Source organism: Apium graveolens, chromosome 10, assembly GCF_009905375.1.
Source record: "Apium graveolens cultivar Ventura chromosome 10, ASM990537v1, whole genome shotgun sequence".
NCBI lineage: Eukaryota > Viridiplantae > Streptophyta > Magnoliopsida > Apiales > Apiaceae > Apium > Apium graveolens.
The window spans coordinates 45,737,643-45,747,710 of NC_133656.1; the positions used below are offsets into that span (position 1 = coordinate 45,737,643).

A 10,068-nucleotide genomic window follows, 5' to 3' on the forward strand; every position below is an offset into this window, starting at 1 on the left:
TAACCTAAGCCCTCTTTCTAGTTTCCACTACTTAGTATATTCTGAGTTGTTCTGCCAGAGTTAGTCCAAGTTCTAATGATCTCTCTTTCCTTTTCTAAATTAGTTTTTAGAGATTCATTCAATTTTAGCACTTCATCTCTAATATACAAAGCCTCATCTCTTACTTTTTTAGTTTGATGAAGAAAAACTAACTCCTTTTCTAAATAGTCATTTCTGTTTTTAAGAGCAAGAATTTCAGATGTTAATCTTTCACTTCAATTCAGCAGTGTCAGTATTGCTATCAGCATTTTCCATCAAGGCATAGTTCACCTCATCTTCAAAATCTGAAGTGTCTGTCCAGCTTTTCTTCTTTGTGACAAGTGCCTTGCCTTTATCACTTTTACCTTTCTTGCATTCAGGAGATACGTGGCCTCTTTCACCACAATTGTAGCATTTGACATTTGAGTTATCTCCTCTGTCAGACTTTCCTCCTTTGCCTTCAGACTTTCTGAACCCTTTCTTATTAGAACATCCACCTTTCCTGGAAAACTACTTGCCCTTTCTGAATTTCTTGTAGGCTATCTTTGTGATACCCTTCACCATAAGAGCACATAGTTGCATTATCTCTGCATCAACATCAACTTCAGATAAACTTTCAGTTTCTGAATCATCATCATCAGAATATGATGACTCTGAATCAGACTTTATGATGAGAGCCTTTCATTTGCCCTTCTTTGAGACAACAACTTTAGGAGACTCCTCCTCAGCTTTAAGAGCAACTGTCCTTGACTTTCTTCCATCCTCTTGCTCCTTTGATCCATCTCAAGTTCATAAGTCTTGAGCATACCATAAATTTCATCAAGAGTAGTTTCAGTAAGGTCATAGTTGTCTCTTATGGTAGTAGACTTCAAATTTCAATTTTCAGGAAGAGCTAAAAGGAATTTGAGATTTTAATCTTCAAGATCATATTCCTTGTCCACCAGTGACAGATCATTCAAGAGTTTGATAAATCTGTCATATAAATCAGTTAATGACTCATCAGCTTTTGAGTCAAGGTGCTCATACTCTTGAGTGAGTATAGTCCTCCTATTCTTTTTGATTACATCAGTTCCCTGGCATCTTGTCTCTAAAGCATCCCATATCTCCTTTGCAGTCTTGCATCCAATTATCCTGTTCGACATGACATTATCAATTGCACTATGGAGCAAATGCCTTACCCTTGCATCCTTGGCAATAGATGAGATATCTTCAGGTGTGTATTCACATCTCTCCTTTGGTATGGTCTTTGCTGGTTGATCAGCAACTGCAACAGAGAGCTTGGTAGGCTTATATGGTCCTTCATTAATTCTGTCAAGGTATTCTGGATCTGTAGCTTCCAGAAACATAGCCATTTTCACTTTCCATATGGGATACTCAGAAGGTCTCAGTATGGGAACCCTACTAGTCACATATCGACTGTGGGTTTTAGTGTTTTAAGTTTCTTGAGTTTTGGTGGGCTTAGTTGGGGTTTGTGTTTCTTCAGACATGATTGTTTGGATCTTTACTGTATGTGTGTTAACAGAAAAGCTCTGATACCACTTGTTAGGTCACACAATACTATAGAAGGGGGTTGAATATAGTGTTTATACAATCAAATCGATTTCAACACAAGTATGTAACAAAGATCAAGTATATTCAAATAAACTCTGTTACAATAGAACTGTTGTTCTCTCCTAGTGATGAACAATATCACTAAGAGCTGCTGGGTTACATTGAATAATGTTCTCGATAATGATAACACATATAGTATAAACCCTAAGCTGTGTTTATATAGTACACAGTTACAAGATATCTTCTAATTGATATGGAATATAATTCTGTCTCCTAAAATAGATCAATCATATATATTCTACAAGTCTTCTAGTCCTCTAACTCTTCATGCATATCTTCTTTAGTTTTAGTCTAGATCTTCTCCTGTAAATTAGCCGCATTCCTTATCTGAAATCTTCCCGCACTTATGTTCTGATATATATCTTCTGACGCCTTAAGTTCTGACTTCAGTAAGTTCTAATTTCCAGTAAGTCCTGATATGTCCTATTGTTAAGTTCTGAAAACTAAACACAAATCAGATTAGACATGACATCTCAAATATATCTAACATCTTATACTATTTGCGAACTCGTATACTTGCGTGTAATATTAGCGCGTGTTTAGTGACTAACAAGTTTTTGGCGCCGCTTACAGGGACTGTAGTGTTAATTACTAGTTATGTGATTTCCATTAGTGGTTGTTAAAGTTCATTGACTCAGATATTGTTACTTATTTGTTTCCTTGTTTGTTTCCAGGTGATTTATCGAGGGTGTATGCATACGCGTTCGCGTACTCGTAAGAGAACACTGGATAAAGCCGAGGAAGAACTTGTGGTTTTTCGTAGGGATGTTTTTGAGGAAGAAAAGAAGGTAGAAGAAGAAGAGAAAGGTGAAGAGCCAATTGTAGTAGCTATGGGTGATCAAGCAGAAAATTCGAAGGCTTTGATGGACTATTCTAAGCCTAAGATTAATGACATTCAGTCTAGCATCATTAGACCATCCATCACGGCTAACACTTTTGAGATCAAGTCAAGCACGATTCAGATGATACAGAACTCAGTTTAGTTTGGGGGTTCTCCTACCGAAGACCCCAATATACACATCAGGGATTTCATCGAGATCTGTGACACTTTCAAGTGCAATGGTGTGACTGAAGATGCTATCAAGCTGCGACTCTTCCTATTCTCTTTGAGGGACAAAGCTAAGTGCTGGTTATACTCTCTACCGGCAGGGTCTATCATAATTTGGGAAGATCTTGCTCAAAAGTTCTCACTAAACTTTTTCCCATGGCGAAGACTGCAGGAATCAGGAATGCTCTTACGCAGTTCGCACAACAAACTGGAGAATCTCTGTGTGAGGCTTGGGATCGATATAAAGAGATTCTAAGGAAGTGCCCATACCATGGCATGCCTGGTTGGATGATTATCAACTATTTCTACAATGGATTGGGTCCTACTTCTAGGCCCATGCTTGATTCAGCGTCAGGAGGAGCCTTGTGGGCTAAGAGCTACGATGAAGCTTATGAACTTATTGAACTAATGGCTGCTAATGAGTACCGGAATCCTTCCCAGAGACTGACATAGGGAAAAGTAGCAGGAATTCTGGAGTTGGACGCAGGAACTACTATAGCTGCCCAACTCAAGGCTTTGCCGATGAAGGTGGACACCTTGGCTGATTATGGAGTTAATCAAAACTCTAGTGTCTGTGAGCTTTGTACTGGTGCCCATGAGGCTGATCAGTGCCCCATTTATAATGAATCAGCTCAGTTCGTGAGCAACTTCCAGCGATCGCAGCAATCTGTGCCAGCCACCTATCATCCAAATAACCACAATCATCCTAATTTCAGTTGGAGCAATGCTCAGAATGCGGTTCAACAGCCTTATCAGCAGTATCCAGCTAAGCAGTACAACCCCCCTGGTTTTCAGCAACCGCAGTATGCACCAAAACAACAACTCCAGCTGCAACCAGCTAATGAAAAATATGAATTAGAAGAGTTGAAGCTTATGTGCAAGAGTCAAGCTGTTTCTATCAAGACCTTGGAAAATCAAATTGGGCAAATTGCCAATGCCTTTCTAAATCGTCAGCCGAGTACACTACCTAGTGACACTGAAGTGCCAGGAAAGAAGGAAGCTAAAGAGCATATAAAGGAAATCACTTTGAGGTCTGGAAAGGTTGCTAATCCCGAACAAACTCAAGAGTTGACTGAAAAACCTGGAGCTGAGAAAGAAGTAGAGCAGCAGGATGAAGAAGTGGAACCAATGAAGACTACTGTTTAGCATACTCCTCCTGTGGGTAATACTGGGGACAAATAGATCTATCCCCCACCACCTTTTCCTAAGAGACTGTAGAAGAAAAAGCTGGATAAGTAATTCGAGAAGTTTCTGGAGGTGTTCAATAAACTTCTTATCAACATACCTTTCGCTGAGGCTCTCGAGCAGATGCCTAGTTATGCAAAGTTTATGAAAGGTATTCTCTCTTGGAAAGTGAAGCTAGACGATTTAGAGACTGTCGCTCTCACGAAGGAATGCAGTACTGTGCTGCAGCAGAAGTTGCCTTCGAAGCTTAAAGATGCAGTAAGCTTCACTATTCCATGTACTATTGGAAAAGTATCTTTCGACAGATGCTTGTGTGACTTGGAAGCTAGCATCAATCTGATGCCTTTGTCAATTTTCAAACAGCTGGACTTGCCTGATCCCAAACCAACTTACCTGTCCTTGCAGTTGGCCGACCGTTCTATTACATATCCGAGAGGTATTGTGGAGGATATCTTGGTCAATGTGGATAAACTCATATTCCCTGCTGATTTTGTCATTCTTGATTTCGAGGAGGATAAGAAGATTCCCATAATCTTGGGAAGGCCTTTCTTGGCAACTGGCCGAACCTTGATTGATGTGCAGAAGGGTGAGCTTACAATGCGAGTATTGGATCAGGATGTGACTTTTAATGTGTTAAATGCTATGAAATTTCCTACTGATAATGAGGAGTGCTTAGAAGTCAAGTTGGTCGATTCTGTGATCACATCGGAACTTGATCAAATGCTAAGGTCTGATGCCTTAGAAAAAGCCTTGTTGGGAAATTCAGACAGTGAAGATGACAAAGGTGATGAGCAACTGCAGTATTTGATTGCTTATCGATATACCATTTGAATCTCTTGGAATGGAAGAATTGAGCAAGGTTCCTAAACGACTCAAGCCTTCTATTGAGGAAGCTCCTACTCTTGAGCTTAAGCCTTTAACTGAACATTTGAGGTATGTTTTTTTAGGTGATGCATCTACTCTGCCTATTATTATTGCATCTGACCTTTCAGGTAGCGATGAGGAAAAGCTTTTGAGAATTCTGAGAGAGTTCAAATCGGCAATTGGATGGACTATAGCAGATATCAAGGGAATCAGCCCTTCTTACTGCATGCATAAAATTCTGCTAGAAGAAGGTAGCAAACCTACAGTCGAGCAGCAAAAAAGACTTAATCCAATCATGAAGGAAGTAGTAAAGAAGGAAATTCTGAAGTGGCTAGATGCAGGGATCATTTATACCATCTCTGACAGTTCATGGGTAAGCCCGGTTCAATGTGCACCAAAGAAATGTGGTATTACTGTGGTAGCAAATGAGAACAATGAGCTTATTCCTACACAGACAGTCACGGGGTGGAGAGTCTATATGGACTACAGGAAGCTAAACAAGGTCACTAGGAAGGATCACTTTCCCTTACCCTTCATTGATCAGATGCTTGACAGGTTGGCTGGTCATGAGTACTATTGTCTTCTGGATGGTTATTCGGGTTATAATCAGATTTGTATCCCTCCAGAATCAGGAGAAAACTACCTTCACTTGTCCATTCGGTACGTTCGCTTTTAGACGAGTTTCTTTTGGTATGTGTGGTGCACCAGCCATATTTCAACGATGTATGATGGCCATCTTTTCTGATATGATTGGCCAGAATATGGAAGTGTTCATGGACGACTTCTCAGTCTTTGGCAATTCTTTTGATGAATGCTTTCAAAATCTTGGACACGTCCTCAAGAGGTGCGTTGAGACCAATCTGGTTCTAAATTGTGAGAAATGTCACTTCATGGTGCGTCAAGGCATAATTCTCGGGCACAAGGTTTCTAGTAAGGGTCTTGAGGTTGATAAGGCCAAGGTGGGGGTCATTGAAAATCTTCCACCACCCATTTCTGTCAAGAGAATTCACAGTTTTCTTGGTCACACAGGTATCTACAGGCGTTTCATCAAGGATTTCTCAAAAATTTCAAAGCCATTGTGTAGTTTACTAGAGAGAGATGTACCTTTTAAGTTTGATGACGAGTGCCTTGCAGCGTTTGAGATATTGAAGAAGAGTCTAATATCGACACTGATCATAACTGCACCTGATTGGAATAAACCTTTTGAGATGATGTGTGATGTAAGTGATTATGCAGTTGGAGCCGTTCTTGGGCAGAGAAAGAACAACATATCTCATGTAGTCTACTATGCTAGTAAGACCTTGAATGGCACTCAACTGAATTATACTACTACGGAGAAAGAACTTTTGGCTATTGTCTACGGTTTTGAGAAATTTCGATCTTATCTACTTGGGACTAAGGTGACAGTGTTCACTGATCACGCTGCAATTCGATATCTCGTCTCAAAGAAGGACTCGAAGCCTAGATTGATTCGATGGGTTTCTTTGCTCCAAGAATTTGAACTAGAGATCAAGGACAGAAAAGGAACTAAAAATCAAGTTGCTGATCATCTCTCGCGTTTAGAGAATCCTAATGCTACTTCATTGCATAAGACATTGATAATTGAGTCTTTTCCCGATGAGCAGCTATTTGGAGTGCAAGAAGAAGATCCGTGGTTTGCAATCATTGTGAACTACCTTGCGAGTAACATTATGCCTCCCGACTTATCTTATGCTCAAAGGATGAAGTTTTTACATGAAGTGAAGTGGTATATGTGGGATGAGCCATTTCTTTTTCGCCAGGGAATTGACCAAATCATCAGGAGATGTATTCCTTACAGCAAAATGGGGGGGAGGGGGATCTTGCGAGATTGCCACTCCACGACTTATGGAGGACATTATGGTGGAGAAAAGACAGGAGCTCGTGTTCTTCAAGCAGGTTTCTTTTGGACAACATTATTTAAAGATGCACATCAGTTCATTTTGAAATGTGATCGATGTCAACGTGTGGGTAATATGACTAAAAAAGATGAGATGCCTCTTAATGTGCTTCTCGAGGTTGAGGTCTTTGATGTTTGGGGAATTGACTTCATGGGGCCATTTGTCTCATTTTGCAACAATCAGTATATCTTGTTGGCAGTTGATTACGTGTCAAAATGGGTTGAAGTTAAGGCATTGCCACCGAACGATGCAAAAGTCGTGCTTAATTTTCTTCACAAGCAGATATTCACAAGGTTTGGGACTCCAAGAGTCATAATCAGTTTGCAACCGCAAGTTCACTGCCATGATGAAAAGGTATAATTTGAATCATCGCATTGCTACGGCTTATCATCCTCAGACAAATGGTCAAGCTGAGGTATCTAACAGAGAGATAAAGTAAATTGTAGAGAAAGTGGTATGTCCATCAAAGAAGGATTGATCTTTCAAGCTTCATAAAGGTGTTTGGGCGTATAGAACAACATATAAAACTCCATTGGGAATGGCGCTGTTTCAGTTGGTTTATGGAAAGGGGTGTCATTTGCCCTTGAAGCTCGAGCATAAAGCATACCGGGCTTTAAAGAAATTGAATCTGGACTTGGATGCAGCTGGAAAGAAGAGGATGCTTCAATTGAATGAACTCGATGAATTTCGACTTCAAGCTTATGAGAACAACAAAATGTACAAGGAGAAAGTCAAGATGTGGCACAATCGGGGTCTTGTACTCAAATCATTTGTGTCGGGGCAACAAGTTCTTCTATTCAACTCTCATTTCTGTCTTTTTCCTGGAAAGTTGAAGTCAAGATGGTCAGGTCCTTTCAGAATTAAAACTGTGTTTCCACATGGAGCGGTGGAAATTTTTTAGAATGATCCGGGCCAAGCATTTAAGGTAAATGGTCAGAGATTGAAGCCTTATTATAGTGGCACGACAAACCGTGAGGTTGTTGGTGTCGTTTTATTATTCACTTGATCTCGAGATTTTACGTCGAGCTAATGACGTAAAAGAAGCGCTTCTTGGGAGGCAACCCAAGTTTGTTGTACAATAGTAGGTAGAGGAAGCAAGAAGAAAGGAAAAAATCGCAAAAAAAATCAGAAAAAAAATTCAGGGCCAAATATAGAAGCTGGACGCGCCCGTGCTGATATAGCGTGCAGCCGCACCATTTTTATAGTAGCTGAGCGCACCCGCGCTGTCATAGCGCGCGGGCGCGCTGGTTTTCCCGAAGTAGAGTACGCCCACGCTGTCTCCGCGCGTGCCCGCGCCGGGTCCCTTTTCAGAAAAAAATTAAGGCGACAGGTTATCATGTAAAATCGAGATTTTAATTCCAAAATCAATTCTAACCCGATTTTTACTCTTACACATCCCATAATTCCCTCTCCTAATCAATTCCATTATTCCCACGATTCCCATAATCAATCCCACTTCTATTCCTTATCAAATTCACACCCCTCCACCTATAAATACATACACTTATACACAACTTCTCCACCAATTCACAAACTCTCAAACATATATTCTCTCTAAACACTTAAGTTTTTAGTCTCTCTATTCAATCTCGATGGCACCCAAAAGGCAAAGAACTCAAGTTGGAAGCAGCATCACCGATTCATCATCTGCTGGTGATGTGAGGCCCAGATTCTCTACTCCTGAGGCTGAGGAGGAGTATACGAGGCTTCTCTCAAATCCTATTGCTAAGGAGAGAGGATTTCTTCCATCCAGGAGGGATGGTAGGTTGTTGGAGATGATTTCCGAGATGGGCTGGGTACCTTATGTGAGGCTCCCGCTGCTGTGCCTATGAATGTTGTGCGGGAGTTTTATACCAATGCTAAAACAGAGAAGAATGACTTTACGGTGGTGAGGGGGATGACTGTCGAGTATAGTGCTGATGCTATAAGGAGGGTGATTGAGCAGCCCGCGAGGAAGCCCAGACATGACACTTGAAACGATAAGACTCCGGAGGACTTTAATTTGGATCTGATTATTGCTACTCTCTGTGTGCCTGAGACTCATTGAAAGTTCAAGAGGGGCACTATTGATTATTCCACGTTCCCTGCTTTATGCATGAACAGGTTTGTACGAGCTTGGAACTCATTTATTTGTGCTAACATCATGCCATCTTTGCATGTGCATGAGATTACGGTGAAGCGTGCTCATATGCTATGGGGTATTCTTCAGGTTGATTACATTGATTTGGGGATGGTGAACTATCAGGGGATCTTGAGATTTTTTAGGGGAGGTACTACAGGTGCTATTCCTTATGCGTTCGTTGTGACGAAGTTGTGTGTGGCGGTTGGTGTTCATTGGCCCGTACATGAGCAGCTGCAGCTTCCCAGTGCTCCTATCGAGAGCTCTATACTGCACAACATGGTTGAGTGGTATGGCGGCAAGCCCGATCCTAAAGGGCTTGGTTATTCTTATGATCATCTACCAGGAGAACGTCCAGCCCCTTAGTCATATGCCGGTGGTATGCAGCAGGCTAGAAAGGCATCTTGAAGAGTCGAGTTGGGAGAGGAGGCCGGTCTATCGTAGCAGTAGCAGCAGCAGGAGGAGGCAGCAGGAGCAGATATAAGAGCTGATTTGAGTTCGACGCAGTATAGGCGTCTTGCGAGGAGGATGGATGCGATGCACGATATCCAGTCGGTTTGCCACGATCTCACCCAGGCACTTAGGACTGCATTTAGAGCTACGGAAGTTGACATCCATAGTCATGATTTGTTGCTTTGTCGAGGTTTAATCGCTTGTTTATATTTAGAATTTAGGATATTCTCTTAATAATAAAGGACATGGATATTTAAAAATTGGAGAAAATTGGATTTCATTGCTAGTTGTGTGGCTAGGTGTCAATTGGCTAGTAGCCGGCTCATATTTTTATGAGTAGTCTAGGGTTGAATGAGATGGAGCGAAAAGCACTCATTCAGAAATCATTGTTGAAAAAAAAGAATAAAGAAAAAAAAAGAAAAAAAAAAGAATAAGTGTTATGTATAATTGATCACGAATGGGCTCTTTAGTACTCGAGTTACTAAGTTCTTAGGGGACTTTGTGCCTAGTGACCTAAGGCTTTTAAAGTCTGGGATTCGCTAACCTAACACTCGCTACATGGGTACTATTGTATAAGTCTTTTGTGGACCTCACTCATTGCATGATCAAATAAACATATTTGTTTTGTTTGGTATGAATAAAAGCATGAATCCATGATTAACTCCGATATAAGAATTGAAGTGTTATAAGTTATTTTGAGTCTAGATTTTATTATATTTATAAACTTGCGATTGTCTTGATAAGTAGTAATTCATGGTTATCGATCTAGTTGTGATAGTACATCTGTAAGCATTTGCACACACGCACGTCTCTGGTGTATAGATTGATTTGTGAGATTTGACGGATCTTTA

The 10,068-nt window shown here is 40.8% G+C and overlaps 1 non-coding gene across 1 annotated transcript; it reads right to left on the reverse strand.

Annotated features, from left to right (window-relative positions):
* Positions 1-2,848: 2,848 nt before the first annotated feature.
* On the reverse strand, positions 2,849-2,955 carry LOC141694720 (small nucleolar RNA R71). The gene has a single exon (XR_012564005.1). It is a non-coding gene; the product is annotated as a small nucleolar RNA R71 (small nucleolar RNA).
* Positions 2,956-10,068: the final 7,113 nt, after the last annotated feature.